Below are 19,252 nucleotides of genomic sequence, written 5' to 3'. Positions count from 1 at the left end.
TTCTTTTTTTCGCCTGGAACCCAGTTCTATTAGTGTTCCACGTATTGTACATTTGTGTGCTTCCCATACCATCAGTGGGTCTGCCTCAGGTGCAACATTGTGAGTGAAGAATTCTGTCAAGTTTTTAGTGATCGTGGGCAGGAGTATTTGGTCCGTCAGTAGTGAAGTATTCAGTCTCCAAGTCGGTTGCTTTTGTGTGGAGATTTGTAAGTCCATGGAGATAGAAATCGGGGAGTGGTCTGAAATCGTCTGTATACCTATGCGGGCGTCAGTTAGTTTTGAAAGATCCCTTTGTGAGATGAATAAATAGTCTAGTCGTGCGTATCTATTATGTGGGATTGAGAAGTGGGTATAGTCTCTTCCTTCTGGGTTAAGAAAGCGCCAGGAGTCCACCAGTTGTAGCGTCTGTAAGAGTGATTAGAGTTTTTTAAGTATTTTGTAAGTGATACAGGTCTTGCCATTAGAGGTATCAAGGAGGGGGTTCAAGGGAACATTGAAGTCCCCCCCCAGTATCAGGCATCCTCTTGCAAACTCCTGGAGCTTTCCCACAATATGTTGACAGAATGTAATGTGGGCTTTGTTCGGAAAATAGACGTTAGCCAAGGTTATGGGAGTGCCTCTGTATGAGCCCTTCAGGAATACAAATCTTCCTTCCGGATCACACATTTGTTCTGCTAGTTCAAAGGGTACATCCCTACCTATAAGGATAGATACACCCTTGGACTTAGAATCAGCAGTAGTGGCATGAAAAGCTCTTGGGAAGTGTAAATTTGTGAGTCTTGGTACATGGTGTGTCTTAAAGTGGGTCTCTTGCAAAAAAACGAATTGTGGCTTACCTTTTTTAAGTTCCCTCATGAGGGTGGAGCAGCGTTCAGGAATGTTTAGGCCTCTGATGTTATGTGATACTAGCAGAGGGCGGTGCCCATGGATGAGTAGACCATGGCGGAGCGGTAGGAGGAGACGGTCGGAGGTCCTCACTGGGGATACAAAACTGTTTTATGGAGGTTAATACCCACGACCTTTTTCAAAAACAGTACTCTTATGGCAAACTTTTCTGGTACCTTCTATATTTTAAAAACAAAATAAGTAGAGGGAAGAGAAAAAGGACAGGTCAAGAGAAGGGAAGAGGGGGAAGGACAGAGAAAAGGAAACACTTGTTGAAAGGATTGGGAGAGTATTACTATGGTAGTCCTCTCTCCTGAGGGGTCACCTACTCCCCCAGAGTAGAGGTGCCACCTGTTGTACTGTAGCTATTCCCTTCGCTCAATCAGGAGGTCGGGGAAGCTTTGTGGGATCGCTGGGAGGCAATAACAATCAGGGGACAGTCTACCCGTCAATCCGCAAAAATGTAGATTGAGCAGATAACTGTAAATGGGGCTAGCCTCAGTGAGGCACACACGGTCAGTTCAATTATAGTTTAAGGTAGGAAATTATCCTTTATTTATTTACACCCGATCATGGTGTAGCGTATGGAAGTAAATGGGCATTTTTTTTTTTTTTAAAGTATAACATAATATAATGTAGTATAATGTATAAGATCTAGTTGGCACAGTGTGTCGTTATAAGTAGCATAACATGTATTCGCCATCATAACTATTAAATGAGAACCATCTCAACTGATGGTGGCTAATACATATAAGTATCGTTATTTCTAACTTTGTTGGTTAATAGGACTAATGCCCCGTACACACGGTCGGATTTTCCGATGGACAATGTCCGATCGGAGCGTGTTGTCGGAAATTCCGATCGTGTGTGGGCGCCATCGGACATTTTCCATCGGATTTTCCGACACACAAAGTTGGACAGCAGGAGATAAAATTTTCCGACAACAAAATCCGATCGCGTCAATTCCGACCGTGTGTGGCCTGTTCCGACGCACAAAATGCCACGCATGCTCAGAAGAAATTCCGACACGGGACAGCTCGTTCTGGTAAACTTAGCGTTCGTAATGGATAAAGCACTTTCGTCACGCTGCAATGTTCAAAATGGTTTAATACAGCGCACTCTCTTCTTCTTTATAATGTGACAAGAATTAAGTCGTTTTGATGCTCATATTCACACACACTTCTCACAAACTTTTTTCGTTACTATTTATCGGGATTCCCTCAATATATTTTGATTTCTCACATCTGACAACATATTTTTTTTTTAATTTAATGTAGAATCTTTTTTTGTGTTTCTCTTTTTATTTGTTTTTTTTTGGTGATTTGGATTTGTATTCCCGAAAATGTTTGTGTGTGTTTTTGGTGACAAGTTCCCACAACACCACTAATATGTTGTTCTATTTAATCTGTAGGAGATTGTTTGGTGTTGTTGTCCCTTATTAATTTCACATTGTACTTTAGAAATGTACCTGAATCGTCACCAACAAACTGTCCTTTTTTGATGAAAACACACACAGGAGAGTAGAATTTACCTAAAACTATTTTATTAAGGGCTCACAACTATAAACAAAGAGGGAGGCAACGCTGGAGAAACTGCAGAAGTGGGCGAAGCCTTGGACTCCAAGGGCAGACATCAATTATTTAAAAGTAAAATTGGTGGCCTGAGGAGTCCTTATCTAAGGGAGGGCAGTCTGGTCCAGAAGTCCCAGAGATCCAGAAAGCAGCAGATGACATCTGTGTCCCCAGGCTGTGGTCATACGAGAGACTGCATCTTCTGTCAGACCAGACTGAACCCAGGGCAATCACTCTTTGGTTTTCCTTCCACGCTTCCTTCCAGCCTTTGGCTGTGGTGGTGGAGTTGTGGCAGCAGGAGGAGGAGGAGGAGGAGGATCGTCCCTCTCCATGACATCTGTCTTGTGTGTCAGTTCCCCACTCTCCCCCTTACGTAGGACTTTATAAATCAGGTCCTCAGAGATCTTGCGTTGACCCTCCTGCATGCCCTGCAATTTTGTGGCAGCCATGCAGGCAAAGGCCTCTTCAGGACTGGGGAAGGCTCGGAGGGACGCAGAAGCCTCCTGGATCAGCCTGTACGCTGAATCCTGCACAGGACTGGGAGTGGCCTTCCTGGCCCTTTTGTATGGCAGGCGGAGGGGAGGAACCTGAGACTCAGTCAGGCTGCGACTGGTCCCAGGCTTCTCTTGGCTGACACTTAGCCCCGCCTCCTCCTGGCTGCCACTAATCCCCGCCTCCTCCTGGCTGACACTAATAATCCCTGCCTCCTCCTGACTGCCACATTCCACAGCCTCCTCCTGGCTGAGGTCTTCCTGTGTATGAAAAAGGGACATAGTTTTAGTTTTTTATTCATCAATCACACACAATTTTCACCTCCTGACTGCTGCAAATTGAATGTTAACAAATATAACAGACTATCCTTCTGAGCCCAGCATTTTGCATTCTTGTCCCAATTTTGGGTGCCCACTACTGTCTATTGATATGTAAAACACTTTTTTCAATCAGCAATTAGTGATCAATAATAACATCTAATAAACATCATTTATTTATTGACCAGAAATCTGTAGAAGAATGCTATACCTGACTCAAGCTGGGCTCCTCCACTTCTTCCTGGCTGGAAGGCCCAGGTTGGACATCGGAAGCCTCAGCTGGGGTGGAAGGAAGAGTGGAAGGAAGAGTGGAGAGGGATTCCCTGACTTCAGTGTGGTCTGACAGAAATCGCAGTCTCTCATAGTACCACAGCCTGGGGACATAAACGTCATCTGCTGCAGCTCCGGACCTCTGGGAATCTGTGACCTTCTTGCGCTCCCTAAGATAAGTGCTCCTCAGGCCACCAATTTTAGCTTTTAAATAAGGGATGGTTGCTGTGGGGACCACCGGCTTCACCAACTCCAGCAGTTTCTCCAGCGCTGCCTGCCTCTTCTGTTTGTGGTTATAGTGGGGGTGTCTCACCTGCCACAGACAGGGCAGCTCTCTGTACTTGTCAATAAACAGGGGCAGGAAATTGTGGTCGTTGAACCCATCCATTTTCTCTGCAAGACACAACACAAGACAAACCCTAATGTCAGGCCAAACTCCCCTAATCTTGTTACAATATAGGCTTCAATTTTGAAGCAGTATAGGGCCAAGTTTAGATCCTACCTTCATTAGCACGATCGGCGTCTCCGATGCTCCTTCCTCCGCTCACAGATCGTACGTAAGACGCGCGCGTTACGATTTATACACACTGCGCATGCGTATAACTCCGCCCGCCCCTGACGTTCTTTCTAATCTATTCCCCGCCCCTTTTCGTTCGGCGCAGTGGAGGAAGAGCACATGGCGGATAGACAGCAGGATCCTGATAATTGGAGCAACGAGGAGGAGGAGGAAAGGCCGGAGCCTGAAACGTCCCGATCCAGAAGGAGATTAAAGGACTCAAATATGTCCTTTGGGGAGATGTTGGAGATGGTGGACATCCTGAAGAAGGCCGACTATGATGGAAAGTATGGGCCTTACCCCAACCCCAATGTCCGAAAGGCCAAGATCATGGCGAAAGTGGTCAGGAGTCTGCACCGGAAATTCGGGGTACGACGATCGAAAGATCAGCTCAGGAAGCGGTGGTCGGACCTGAAATTACGAGAACATGAGCAGTACAGAAAGATCCGGAGAGTGCTGCAAAAAAGTAAGTAGTTGTGCTGTGTTCCTATTTTTTTTTGTGTTTATTACGTTCGTGCTGCTCCATGTGCTTTTAGGAACTGTTGTACAGTTTAAAATGGCAACTTTCATGTTCATGGGCACATTATTCGTTCGGATCACACATTTTTTTTGCGGACTATAAAATACCATTGTTTAGGCCATATGCATTTGGCCACCATTTTGGGGCCCTATACTTGTCTTCAAAGAATTTGGTTGTGTAGATGGCTTTGTTACTAGAATGAAATGCAAACTAGATTGTGTGTAAGGAGAGGACACTGAGCAGTTGTTTTCACATCTGGACGCTGGAGCACTAGTGTGGGACCCCAGAACACCATTTTTATTAGGGGGGCCACACAGGTGCTCCAGTGTATACTATAGGGGGGGATACATCTGTGAAGCTTGTACTAAACAGGTAAAGTATTGAAGCTTGACAAAGGACACTAAAAAAGCTACATCTTGGAACTCTGCTAAAATAGATAATTGTACCCCACTTCCAAGCAATGTTTCATCTTTATGGTTCTGCCATCAAATATCTGTGTGCTAAGTATACCATTTTTGTTTTACATAGGGGAGAAAAGACTCGGAGGACATCCCTCATCTGAGGAGACCAGAGCCCCCCCCCCTGGAAGAAGGGAAAATCCACCCAACACAAGATGAGCAGGAGGAAGAAGACGTGGTGGAAGTAGTCACCACAACAGGTGAGTGTCTGCGACCACAGGCTCAGATAAGAGATGGATGGCGGCATATTTTTTAGACCTAATTTATTTTGGGTTCCTCTCTTTTTAGGTGATCGTGAGGTTGTGGATGAAGATCCTTTCACATCCGAAAGTGCCCAGATCGTGATCGGGGAGATCATGGGGTGTAATTTACAATTGGAAAACATCAAGCAAAACATCAATGATGTTATTCCAAAATATAAAAACATCATTGATGTTTTGGGGCGAGTTTAAAGCCCCTCCAAATCACTTTCTTCTTTTGTCTGCTACAATGTGCTAAATGTTTTTGTGATTTTTCCCAAAGCCAAATTTGGAGGATGCACACAATGTGTCAACATGTGCTATCTGCCATCACGGGAGATCAATGGACGCGTTTTGGGGGTGCAACCCCTTCCTCAATAATAAAGTAGCGGTGAGGAAAGGCTTTCTCCCCCAAAACACATCCCTTGATCCCCCATGATGGCAGGTCGCACATGTTGACATTGTGAAATTTGTGTGCATCTTCCAAATTTGGCTTTGCCAGGGGTGATTTCCCCCCATCTGAACGCTATATCAAACACAGTTCCTAAATACTCATGTCTGATATTGCCTTCCAGTTCTACCAAATGTGAACTTTGTAAGATCAAGATTTGTGTCTTTCTTGTTGGTTTTACACAGGCCTGTTTTCTATAAAATGCACATTTTGATTTTGGATAATGGCACCACAAAAATTGTTATACAACAAACATGTTGGTTTGTCAGAAAAACCTTTGGTAAATGCACATGTGATTGTGCAGGTATTAAAAAGATTGTTCATCAAGAATGTGTGGATTATTGTCTCAACGCTACAACACTTTTGGGGTGATGTAATTGTTGTTTTATGAGAAAATGGGGGTAATTTCCTAAGGGCAAATCCTCTTTGCACTACAAGTGCAGTTTCAGTGCAGTTGCAAGTGCACTTGTAGTGAAAAGTGTCTTTGCATTTAGTAAATAACAGCCAACAGTGCTTTGTATAAGGTTACACAATCACAACATTTTCTGCACTCCACACATTTCTGTCAGGGTCAGCTCAAACAAACACAAGCAGTAAATGTCCACAAAGAAGAGCCTGGGGGGAGATGCCTGTCGAGAACTTGAGGTCCTGCAGGCTTCTCCCTGTGGCCAAATACCACAAGGTAGCGACCAGCCTCTGCTCCGGAGTGATGGCGTGCCTCATGCAGGTATCCTGCCTGCTAATATAAGGGGTCAGCGAAGCCAACAAACGGTGAAATACGGGGTCCGTCATCCTGAGAAAGTTCCTGAAATCATCAGGATTATTCTCACGGATCTCACGGAGCAAAGGCATATGACAGAACTGGTCACGCTGAAGCAACCAATTCTTGGTCCATGAACTCCTCCCCACCCTCTTCATGGACTGGACTTGTGTCAAGGTCAGGACCCCAACACCAAGCCCCCGCACAGCACGAACTCTACGAGGAGTACGCATACGAAACATGGCTAGAAAACGGTCGGCTGCTCAGAACGAAGTAACAGAACGCACTGAAGAACAGCAAGGCCTGTGAAGAGCGACCTGAAAACCAGTAACAAACGAACAAGAATACAATGACTACTTAAAGTCACGCGGAACTTGCTGCACGCACTGAAGAGCAGATACAAACCCACAAGCACAAACTGAACGGCAGAAAACGATCTGAAAGCCACGAGTCTGAAAAAGCGCGAATCGTCTCTCACCAAACTTTTACTAACACGAGATTAGCAAAAGGAGCCCAAAGGGTGCCGCGCTTGGTTCTGAACTGGCCTTTTCTAGTCTCGTCGTACGTGGTGTACGTCACCGCGTTGTTGGCGATCGGAAATTCCGACAACTTTGTGCGACCGTGTGTAGGCAAAACAAGTTTGAGCCAACATCCGTCGGAAAAAATCCTAGGATTTTGTTGTTGGAATGTCCGAACAAAGTCCGACCGTGTGTACGGGGCATTAGGGTGGTAGATATATGCGAGAGGGATTATACGATGTGTAGTAGTAGCGTCGTTACTCCTCTTCTTTCCCTCTGTGTAAGTCCTCTTCTCCTGCTGCATTCATCAGTTCTGTTGCCTCAACGTTATCAACTTTGGTCAGAGCGAAAAACAGTACTTGCAAGTAGTGATCTTTTTACAGATAGTGAGCCAGGACAAGATGGTGTGTGGGTCCTGTTTGGGCATTGTAGAGTCTGCTAATATTCTTATTGTCAGTCTGTGCTCACAGGTAGTGTGAACCGAGATCTCATATTTGCTAGGGCTATTCTGTGGGAGTTTAAGGTAGAACTCATCAGAGGGTGTTACTGTGACATGATGATGTCATCTGGATTGAGCTGTAGTGAGGAAAGAAGTTCATACAAATTCTTTACCTGTCTGTCTGGGGTTGTGTCGAAATTCAAAACGAAAAGTTGAAACAGGGGAGTCCTGAGATGGCATTTCAATCCTCTTCTTGTTCTCTAGAGGTGCTAGCCAGACTTCTCGGGGTGTCTGATACAGAATTACCCCCTCGATTTTGTTTACGTTTTTTCGGCTGTCTTTTGTCTGGAGACGAGAAGGGTGAGGTAGGTGGGCTCCTCATCACTGGAGGTTGTAGGAATTCAGCGTACCATTCCGGAAGGTCCAGTTGATCTATGTCCAACATCTCGCAGAATTCTGGGAGATCTGCTGGGGTGCGCAGTATGCATTGGTGCCCCTTATGAGATACTGTGAGGGCGAACGGGAATCGCCATGTGTATTTTAAGTCTCTAGCTCTCAATTTCTCCAGCAGGGGGCGTAAGGCGCGACGGTTCCTCAGAGTGATCTGTGATAGATCCTGAAAGAGCATGATTGTAGCTCCATTAAAGATGATCTGGTCATTTCGCCTAGCTTTGCGCATAATATCTTCTTTTATGCCGAAGTTTTGTAGGCAGCATATTATGTCTCGGGGTGGTGCTGATTCTGACCCTCTGGGTCTTAAGGCTCTATGGGCTCTCACAAAGTCAATCTCTGTGTCTTCCTGTCTCTCCAATAGTGTGTTAAAGACTCTCCTGAGGGCTGGAACAATTTGATCCTGTTCCACCGATTCAGGTATCCCTCTCACCCTGATGTTGCATCTTCTGCCCCTGTTGTCAAGGTCCTCGATATGGCGGTACATGTCTATGAGATGCTGTACATGTGCTGATGCAGTCATCTCTAGTTTGTGTATCGCCCTATCTCTGTGTCTGCCAGCGTTTTCAGCAGCAGCCATCTTCTCATTAATCACCAGCATGCTCGTTTTTAAGTCTGTGATGGCTGCTGAAAAGGTCGCTTTGATGTCTGCAGCAAACACTGACATGTCAGCAAATGTTAGGGGATGGTCCGGCCTGGACTTACCCCTGCCTGTGTCTTCCACGGCTGAGAGAGAGTCCTCACTGCCCTCTTCCTTATGAGACGGCGGCGCCATCTTAGGCCTTGTTGTTCCGCTACGGGCCGCCGACTTGTTTCTGAAGATGTCAACGATGGTATTGTTAGCTGACGGTGCCGAATTGCGGCACGATCTTGTGCGGGGAGTTAAGTGGAGCTTTCTGCCCGGCATCTGGAGGCGGCTGATCGGGTTAAGAGCTGTGAACCGCCGTGTGTGTCGAGGAGCTCCTTCAATGTGCTGCCATCCCTGTTGCTCGCCAAGCCACGCCCCCCATATGATTTCTAAGTACGAAAATCTTTCAGTTGAAATGTTACCCAAAGGTAAACGTGGGAAACTGCAAAGTGTGATTGTTCCCAGGAGATAATAATATTTTGACAATGCACTTGTGTGGAGACACCAAAGGGGAACTAGTACTTTAGAGGTGTCATACAAGAGTGCCACACCAGTCATTTGGATTTATGTCCCGGCTGCTCAAGTGACCTTTTATTCTTAACATCCCACTTTATGTTTACAGTTTTTGAAGAGTGTTGTTTCAAAGGCAGATCAAAGACGCCCTAACCATCTTAATCTCCAATGCCAGTTTCCAGATATTTCTCTATAGGATTGCATTCAGTCTAGCTAAAAAATCAAGCCTCTTAAACTCAGGAATTAGTGACAGGTCGCTAAGCTTAATATCTCAGCTGAAGGATCTAAAACAGAACAAAGCGCATGCATTAGAGCAAAAGTAAATGATACCCAAAGAACAGCTGAATAGATAAACTGCAAGATATCCAATTTACAAATATTTTCTCTAGAAAGCGGTCATTTGTGATACCTTGAAATTCTGTCCAGGAACGCTCTAGCTGGTTTGCAAAAGCCCACGTTTCTGGTCATGGTTTGCAGCATTGAAAAGAAACACTTTCCTATGTTTTCATCACAAATTGCATTCAATTAAATGTTTTCATCACAAGTTGCATTTAGGGAATGCAACCCTGTAGAGAAAGGTCTGGATATTGACCCATCATGACTTGAGCTTCCCTATGTCTTCGCCACAATATGTATTTCATTAAAACTTTACATTTAAGGGAATGCAACCCTGTAAAGAAAGGTCTGGATATTGAGGCATCAGGACTTGAGCTTATCCAGAAAATGCATAGGGCACAAGTAGTGTAGGGGTATCATGCAAGATTCCCATTCTTGTGACCTGGGTTCGAGTCCCGGCTGGTGCATATGCGTTATTTTAAACATAGCTTGCTCTAATTACAAAATTTGAAAAACCTTTCAAAAGCAACGTTAAAAAGCCTTACTTGTGTTTGGTTATGATGTCCATTTCCAGTTCCTAAACCAAAGCTCTGGATTACCTCTATCCCAAAAAATAATTGGTTCACAAAGCAATTGCATTTGTAAACAACTTTCACAAAGAGAAAAAGTATAACCATATGCTTTAAAAAAAATACACTTACGTCAATTGCGTCCTTAAAAGCTGTTCTTTCTTTAAACCTAACATCAGGCCTGACAACGTGTTTGCAGGAATGTACAATCTCATTTCTGGGGATACAGCTTGAGTCACTGCAAAGACCGATTATATGATTTCTAAGTACGAAAATCTTTCAGTTGGAATGTTACCCAAAGGTAAAGGTGGGAAACTGCAAAGTGTGATTGTTCCCAGGAGATAATAATCTTTTGACAATGCACTTGTGTGGAGACCCCAAAGGGGAACTAGTACTTTAGAGGTGTCATACAAGAGTGCCATACCAGTCATTTGGATATATGTCCCGGCTGCTCAAGTGACCTTTTATTCTTAACATCCCACTTTATGTTTTCAGTTTGAAGAGTGTTGTTTCAAAGGCAGATCAAAGACGCCCTAACCATCTTAATCTCCAATGCCAGTTTCCAGATATTTCTCTATAGGATTGCATTCAGTCTAGCTCAAAAATCAAGCCTCTTAAACTCAGGAATTAGTGACAGGTCGCTAAGCTTAATATCTCAGCTGAAGGATCTAAAACAGAACAAAGCGCATGCATTAGAGCAAAAGTAAATGATACCCAAAGAACAGCTGAATAGATAAACTGCAAGATATCCAATTTAAAAATATTTTCTCTAGAAAGCGGTCATTTGTGATACCTTGAAATTCTGTCCAGGAACGCTCTAGCTGGTTTGCAAAAGCCCATGTTTCTGGTCATGGTTTGCAGCATTGAAAAGAAACACTTTCCTATGTTTTCATCACAAATTGCATTCAATTAAATATTTTCATCACAAGTTGCATTTAGGGAATGCAACCCTGTAGAGAAAGGTCTGGATATTGACCCATCATGACTTGAGCTTCCCTATGTCTTCACCACAATATGTATTTCATTAAAACTTTACATTTAAGGGAATGCAACCCTGTAGAGAAAGGTCTGGATATTGAGGCATCAGGACTTGAGCTTATCTGGGAAAGGCATAGGGCACCAGTAGTGTAGGGGTATCATGCAAGATTCCCATTCTTGCGACCCGGGTTCCAATCCTGGCTGGCGCATACGCGTTATTTTAAACATAGCTTGCTCTAATTACAAAACTTGAAAAACCTTACCAAAGCAACACTAAAAAGCCTTGCTTGTGTTTGGTTATGATGTCCATTTCCAGTTCCTAAACCAAAGCTCTGGATTACCTCTATCCCAAAAAAGAATTGGTTCACGAAGCAATTGCATTTGTAAACAACTTTCACAAAGAGAAAAAATATAACCATATGCTTTAAAAAAAATACACTTACGTCAATTGCGTCCTTAAAAGCTGTTCTTTCTTTAAACCTAACATCAGGCCTGACAACGTGTTTGCAGGAATGTACAATCTCATTTCTGGGGATACAGCTTGAGTCACTGCAAAGACCGATTATATGATTTCTAAGTACGAAAATCTTTCAGTTGAAATGTTACCCAAAGGTAAACGTGGGAAACTGCAAAGTGTGATTGTTCCCAGGAGATAATAATCTTTTGACAATGCACTTGTGTGGAGACACCAAAGGGGAACTAGTACTTTAGAGGTGTCATACAAGAGTGCCACACCAGTCATTTGGATTTATGTCCCGGCTGCTCAAGTGACCTTTTATTCTTAACATCCCACTTTATGTTTTCAGTTTTTGAAGAGTGTTGTTTCAAAGGCAGATCAAAGACGCCCTAACCATCTTAATCTCCAATGCCAGTTTCCAGATATTTCTCTATAGGATTGCATTCAGTCTAGCTAAAAAATCAAGCCTCTTAAACTCAGGAATTAGTGACAGGTCGCTAAGCTTAATATCTCAGCTGAAGGATCTAAAACAGAACAAAGCGCATGCATTAGAGCAAAAGTAAATGATACCCAGAGAACAGCAGAATAGATAAACTGCAAGATATCCAATTTACAAATATTTTCTCTAGAAAGCGGTCATTTGTGATACCTTGAAATTCTGTCCAGGAACGCTCTAGCTGGTTTGCAAAAGCCCATGTTTCTGGTCATGGTTTGCAGCATTGGAAAGAAACACTTTCCTATGTTTTCATCACAAATTGCATTCAATTAAATGTTTTCATCACAAGTTGCATTTAGGGAATGCAACCCTGTAGAGAACGGTCTGGATATTGACCCATCATGACTTGAGCTTCCCTATGTCTTCACCACAATATGTATTTCATTAAAACTTTACATTTAAGGGAATGCAACCCTTTAAAGAAAGGTCTGGATATTGAGGCACCAGGACTTGAGCTTATCCAAGAAATGCATAGGGCACAAGAAGTGTAGGGGTATCATGCAAGATTCACATTCTTGCGACCCGGGTTTGAGGCCCGGCTGGTGCATATGTGTTATTTTAAACATAGCTTGCTCTAATTACAAAATTCGAAAAACCTTACAAAAGCAAGGCTAAAAAGCCTTACTTGTGTTTGGTTATGATGTCCATTTCCAGTTCCTAAACCAAAGCTCTGGATTACCTCTATCCCAAAAAATAATTGCTTCACGAAGCAATTGCATTTGTAAACAACTTTCACAAAGAGAAAAAGTATAACCATATGCTTTAAAAAAAATACACTTATGTCAATTGCGTCCTTAAAAGCTGTTCTTTCTTTAAACCTAACATCAGCCTGACAACGTGTTTGCAGGAATGTACAATCTCATTTCTGGGGATACAGCTTGAGTCACTGCAAAGACCGATTATATGATTTCTAAGTACGAAAATCTTTCAGTTGAAATGTTACCCAAAGGTAAACGTGGGAAACTGCAAAGTGTGATTGTTCCCAGGAGATAATAATCTTTTGACAATGCACTTGTGTGGAGACACCAAAGGGGAACTAGTACTTTAGAGGTGTCATACAAGAGTGCCATACCAGTCATTTGGATTCATGTCCCGGCTGCTCAAGTGACCTTTTATTCTTAACATCCCACTTTATGTTTTCAGTTTTTGAAGAGTGTTGTTTCAAAGGCAGATCAAAGACGCCCTAACCATCTTAATCTCCAATGCCAGTTTCCAGATATTTCTCTATAGGATTGCATTCAGTCTACCTCAAAAACCAAGCCTCTTAAACTCAGGAATTAGTGACAGGTCGCTAAGCTTAATATCTCAGCTGAAGGATCTAAAACAGAACAAAGCTGCATGCATTAGAGCAAAAGTAAATGATACCCAGAGAACAGCTGAATAGATAAACTGCAAGATATCCAATTTACAAATATTTTCTCTAGAAAGCGGTCATTTGTGATACCTTGAAATTCTGTCCAGGAACGCTCTAGCTGGTTTGCAAAAGCCCATGTTTCTGGTCATGGTTTGCAGCATTGAAAAGAGACACTTTCCTATGTTTTCATCACAAATTGCATTCAATTAAATGTTTTCATCACGAATTGCATTTAGGGAATGCAACCCTGTAGAGAAAGGTCTGGATATTGACCCATCATGACTTGAGCTTCCCTATGTCTTCACCACAATATGTATTTCATTAAAACTTTACATTTAAGGGAATGCAACCCTGTAGAGAAAGGTCTGGATATTGAGGCATCAGGACTTGAGCTTATCCAGGAAAGACACAGGGTACCAGTAGTGTAGGGGTATCATGCAAGAATCCCATTCTTGCGACCCGGGTTCGAGTCCCGGGTGGTGCATATGCGTTATTTTAAACATAGCTTGCTCTAATTACAAAACTTGAAAAACCTTTTAAAAGCAACGCTAAAAAGCCTTGCTTGTGTTTGATTATGATGTCCATTTCCAGTTCTTAAACCAAACTCTGGATTACCTCTATCCCAAAAAATTATTGGTTCACGAAGCAATTGCATTTTTAAACAAATTTCACAAATGGAAAAAGTATATCCATATGCTTTAAAAAAATACACTTACATCAATTTCAATTGTGTCCTTTAAAGCTTTAAACTTAACATCAGGCCTGACAACGTGTTTGCAGGAATGTACAATCTCATTTCCGGGGATACGGCTTGAGTCACTGCAAAGACAGAGTATATGTTTTCTAAGTCCGAAAATCTTCCCGCTGAAATGTTACCCAAAGATAAACGTGGGAAACTGCAAAGTTTATTGTTCCCAGGAGATAATAATTTTTTGACAATGCACTTGTGTGGAGACACCAAAGGGGAACTAGTACTTTAGAGGTGTCATGCAAGAGTGCCATTCCAGTCATTTGGTTTTAAGTCCCGGCTGCTCAAGTGGCCTTTTATTCTTTTTTTTTTTTTTTCAATTCTTTATTTATGTTTTACAAATACAAGACTAAAACCATACATTGACATGCAGCTTGAAAGAGTACTTCTCTAACATCCCTCTTAATCTAAGATCCCACTCCCCACCCACCTCCATCCTGCAGTTAATCTATTGTGCATATAGAAAACCTGATTTTATTAAATAGTTCCCTATATTTAAACCCTTAATGCTTTAACCAATAATCTCCTCGACATATCTCCACGTATTTTTGAACCTCCGCCACCCTGCCCATTTATCTGTTCGTTTAACCTCCTCATCTGTGTCTATTCCTGTGCAGTCCAAACTCTCTATATTATAGATTTCATTAAAACAAAAAAGCCAATCTCGAGCTTTAAGACTCTCTGATTCCTGACATTTTTTCGGTATCTGACTCTTAGCAGCATTCAGCAATATAGGGACAATGGATGTTTGATATTGTTTAACCACTTGCCGACCGCCTAACGTATATATACGTCGGCAGAATGGCACGGGCAGGCAGAATCACGTACCTGTACGTGATCTGCCTCCCGCGGGCGGGGGGTCCGATCGGACCCCCCCCGGTGCCAGCAGCGGTCGGCATTTGACTGGGAGCGTCGGGAGGCGAGGGGGAGACCATCCGATCGTGGCCCCCCCCTCGCGATCGCTCCCAGCCAATCGGAATCCTCCCCTGCCTGTGTGTAGTTTCACACAGGCAGAGGATGTGATGTCATCTCTCCTTGGCTTGGCAGTTTCCGTCCCAGCGCCGAGGAGAGAAGACATGTAAGTGCACAACACACACACACACACACAGTAGAACATGCCAGGCATACTTTACACCCCCGATCCCCCCCCAGATCGCCCCCCGATCCCCCCCCAATCACCCCCCCCCCCTGTCACAAACTGACAGCAAGCAGTATTTTTTTTTTTTTTCTGATTACTGCATGGTGTCAGTTTGTGACAATTACAGTGTTAGGGCAGTGAGTATTACCCCCCTTTAGGTCTAGGATACCCCCCTAACCCCCCCTAATAAAGTTTTAACCCCTTGATCACCCCCTGTCACCAGTGTCACTAAGCGATCATTTTTCTGATCGCTGTATTAGTGTCGCTGGTGACGCTAGTTAGGAACGTTAAATATTTAGGTTCGCCGTCAGCGTTTTATAGTGACAGGGACCCCCATATACTATCTAATAAATGTTTTAACCCCTTGATTGCCCCCTAGTTAACCCTTTCACCACTGATCACCGTATAACCGTTACGGGTGACGCTGGTTAGTTCGTTTATTTTTTATAGTGTCAGGGGACCCGCCGTTTATTACCGAATAAAGGTTTAGCCCCTGATCGCCCGGCGGTGATATGCGTCGCCCCAGGCAGCGTCAGATTAGCGCCAGTACCGCTAACACCCACGCACGCAGCATACGCCTCCCTTAGTGGTATAGTATCTGTACGGATCAATATCTGATCCGATCAGATCTATACTAGTGTCCCCAGCAGTTTAGGGTTCCCAAAAACGCAGTGTTAGCGGGATCAGCCCAGATACCCCCTAGCACCTGCGTTCTTCCCCTCCGCCCGGCCCAGCCCAAGTGCAGTATCGATCGATCACTGTCACTTACAAAACACTAAATGCATAACTGCAGCGTTCACAGAGTCAGGCCTGATCCCTGCGATCACTAACAGTTTTCTTGGTAGCGTTTTGGTGAACTGGCAAGCACCAGCCCCAGGCAGCGTCAGGTTAGCGCCAGTACCGCTAACACCCACGCACGCACCATACACCTCCCTTAGTGGTATAGTATCTGATCGGATCAATATCTGATCTGATCAGATCTATACTAGCGTCCCCAGCAGTTTAGGGTTCCCACAAACGCAGTGTTAGCGGGATCAGCCCAGATACCTGCTAGCACCTGCGTTTTGCCCCTCCGCCCGGCCCAGCCCAGCCCACCCAAGTGCAGTATCGATCGATCACTGACACTTACAAAACACTAAACGCATAACTGCAGCGTTCGCAGAGTCAGGCCTGATCCCTGCGATCGCTAACAGTTTTTTTGGTAGCGTTTTGGTGAACTGGCAAGCACCAGCCCCAGGCAGCGTCAGGTTAGCACCATACACCTCCCTTAGTGGTATAGTATCTGATCGGATCAATATCTGATCTGATCAGATCTATACTAGCGTCCCCAGCAGTTTAGGGTTCCCACAAACGCAGTGTTAGCGGGATCAGCCCAGATACCTGCTAGCACCTGCGTTTTGCCCCTCCGCCCGGCCCAGCCCAGCCCACCCAAGTGCAGTATCGATCGATCACTGACACTTACAAAACACTAAATGCATAACTGCAGCATTCGCAGAGTCAGGCCTGATCCCTGCGATCGCTAACAGTTTTTTTGGTAGCGTTTTGGTGAACTGGCAAGCACCAGCAGCCTAGTACACCCCGGTCGTAGTCAAACCAGCACTGCAGTAACACTTGGTGACGTGGCGAGTCCCATAAGTGCAGTTCAAGCTGGTCAGGTGGCAAGCACAAGTAGTGTCCCGCTGCCACCAAGAAGACAAACACAGGCCCGTCGTGTCCATAGTGCCCTTCCTGCTGCATTCGCCAATCCTAATTGGGAACCCACCGCTTCTGCAGCGCCCGTACTTCCCCCATTCACATCCCCAACCAAATGCAGTCGGCTGCATGAGAGGCATTTTCTTTATGTCCTCCCGAGTACCCCTACCCAACGAACCCCCCCAAAAAAGATGTTGTGTCTGCAGCAAGCGCGGATATAGGCGTGACACCCGCTATTATTGTCCCTCCTGTCCTGAAAATCCTGGTCTTTGCATTGGTGAATGTTTTGAACGCTACCATTCACTAGTTGAGTATTAGCGTAGGGTACAGCATTGCACAGACTAGGCACACTTTCACAGGGTCTCCCAAGATGCCATCGCATTTTGAGAGACCCGAACCTGGAACCGGTTACAGTTATAAAAGTTAGTTACAAAAAAGAGTGTAAAAAAAAAAAAAAACACAAACAAAAATATAAAATAAAAAAAAAATAGTTGTCGTTTTATTGTTCTCTCTCTCTCTATTCTCTCTCTATTGTTCTGCTCTTTTTTACTGTATTCTATTCTGCAATGTTTTATTGTTGTTATGTTTTATCATGCTTGCTTTTCAGATATGCAATTTTTTATACCTTACCGTTTACTGTGCTTTATTGTTAACCATTTTTTTGTCTTCAGGTACGCCATTCACGACTTTGAGTGGTTATACCAGAATGATGCCTGCAGGTTTAGGTATCATCTTGGTATCATTCTTTTCAGCCAGCGATTGGCTTTCATGTAAAAGCAATCCTAGCAGCTAATTAGCCTCTAGACTGCTTTTACAAGCAGTGGGAGGGAATGCCCCCCCCCAACGTCTTCCGTGTTTTTCTCTGGCTCTCCTGTCTCAACAGGGAACCTGAGAATGCAGCCGGTGATTCAGCCAGCTGACCATAGAGCTGATCAGAGACCAGAGTGGCTCCAAACATCTCTATGGCCTAAGAAACCGGAAGCTACGAGCATTTTATGACTTAGATTTTGCCGGATGTAAACAGCGCCATTGGGAAATTGGGAAAGCATTTTATCACACCGATCTTGGTGTGGTCAGATGCTTTGAGGGCAGAGGAGAAATCTAGGGTCTAATAGACCCCAATTTTTGCAAAAAAGAGTACCTGTCACTACCTATTGCTATGATAGGGGATATTTACATTCCCTGAGATAACAATAAAAATGATTTAAAAAAAAAAATGAAAGGAACAGTTTAAAAATAAGATAAAAAAATAATAATAATAAAGAAAAAAAAAAAAAAAAAAAAAAAAAAGCACCCCTGTCCCCCCTGCTCTCGCACTAAGGCGAACGCAAGCGTCAGTCTGGCGTCAAATGTAAACAGCAATTGCACCATGCATGTGAGGTATCACCGCGAACGTCAGATCGAGGGCAGTAATTTTAGCAGTAGACCTCCTCTGTAAATCTAAAGTGGTAACCTGTAAAGGCTTTTAAAGGCTTTTAAAAATGTATTTAGTTTGTCGCCACTGCACGTTTGTGCGCAATTTTAAAGCATGTCATGTTTGGTATCCATGTACTCGGCCTAAGATCATCTTTTTTATTTCATCAAACATTTGGGCAATATAGTGTGTTTTAGTGCATTAAAATTTTAAAAAGTGTGTTTTTTCCCCAAAAAATGCGTTTGAAAAATCGCTGCGCAAATACTGTGTGAAAAAAAAAAATGAAACACCCACCATTTTAATCTGTAGGGCATTTGCTTTAAAAAAATATATAATGTTTGGGGGTTCAAAGTAATTTTCTTGCAAAAAAAAATTATTTTTTTATGTAATCAAAAAGTGTCAGAAAGGGCTTTGTCTTCAAGTGGTTAGAAGAGTGGGTGATGTGTGACATAAGCTTCTAGATGTTGTGCATAAAATGCCAGGACAGTTCAAAACCCCCCCAAATGACCCCATTTTGGAAAGTAGACACCCCAAGCTATTTGCTGAGAGGCATGTCGAGTCCATGGAATATTTTATATTGTGACACAAGTTGCGGGAAAGAGACAATTTTTTTTTTTTTTTTTTTTTTTTTGCGCAAAGTTGTCACTAAATGATATATTGCTCAAACATGCCATGGGAATATGTGAAATTACACCCCAAAATACATTCTGTTGCTTCTCCTGAGTACGGGGATACCACATGTATGAGACTTTTTGGGAGCCTAGCCGCGTACGGGACCCCGAAAACCAAGCACCGCCTTCAGGCTTTCTAAGGCCGTAAATTTTTGATTTCACTCTTCACTGCCTATCACAGTCTCGGAGGCCATGGAATGCCCAGGTGGCAAAAACCCCCCCCAAATGACCCCATTTTGGAAAGTAGACACCCCAAGCTATTTGATGAGAGGTATAGTGAGTATTTTGCAGACCTCACTTTTTGTCACAAAGTTTTGAAAATTGAAAAAAGA

General features: G+C 43.6%; 1 non-coding gene across 1 annotated transcript; it reads left to right on the top strand.

The window, feature by feature from the left end:
* The first annotated feature begins 9,799 nt into the window (after window positions 1-9,799).
* Window positions 9,800-9,870, top strand: TRNAG-CCC (transfer RNA glycine (anticodon CCC)). The gene has a single exon. It is a non-coding gene; the product is annotated as a tRNA-Gly (tRNA).
* Window positions 9,871-19,252: the final 9,382 nt, after the last annotated feature.

This window comes from Aquarana catesbeiana, linkage group LG08 (assembly GCF_042186555.1).
Source record: "Aquarana catesbeiana isolate 2022-GZ linkage group LG08, ASM4218655v1, whole genome shotgun sequence".
Taxonomy (NCBI): Eukaryota; Metazoa; Chordata; class Amphibia; order Anura; family Ranidae; genus Aquarana; species Aquarana catesbeiana.
This window is presented reverse-complemented; position numbering and strand designations above follow the sequence as displayed.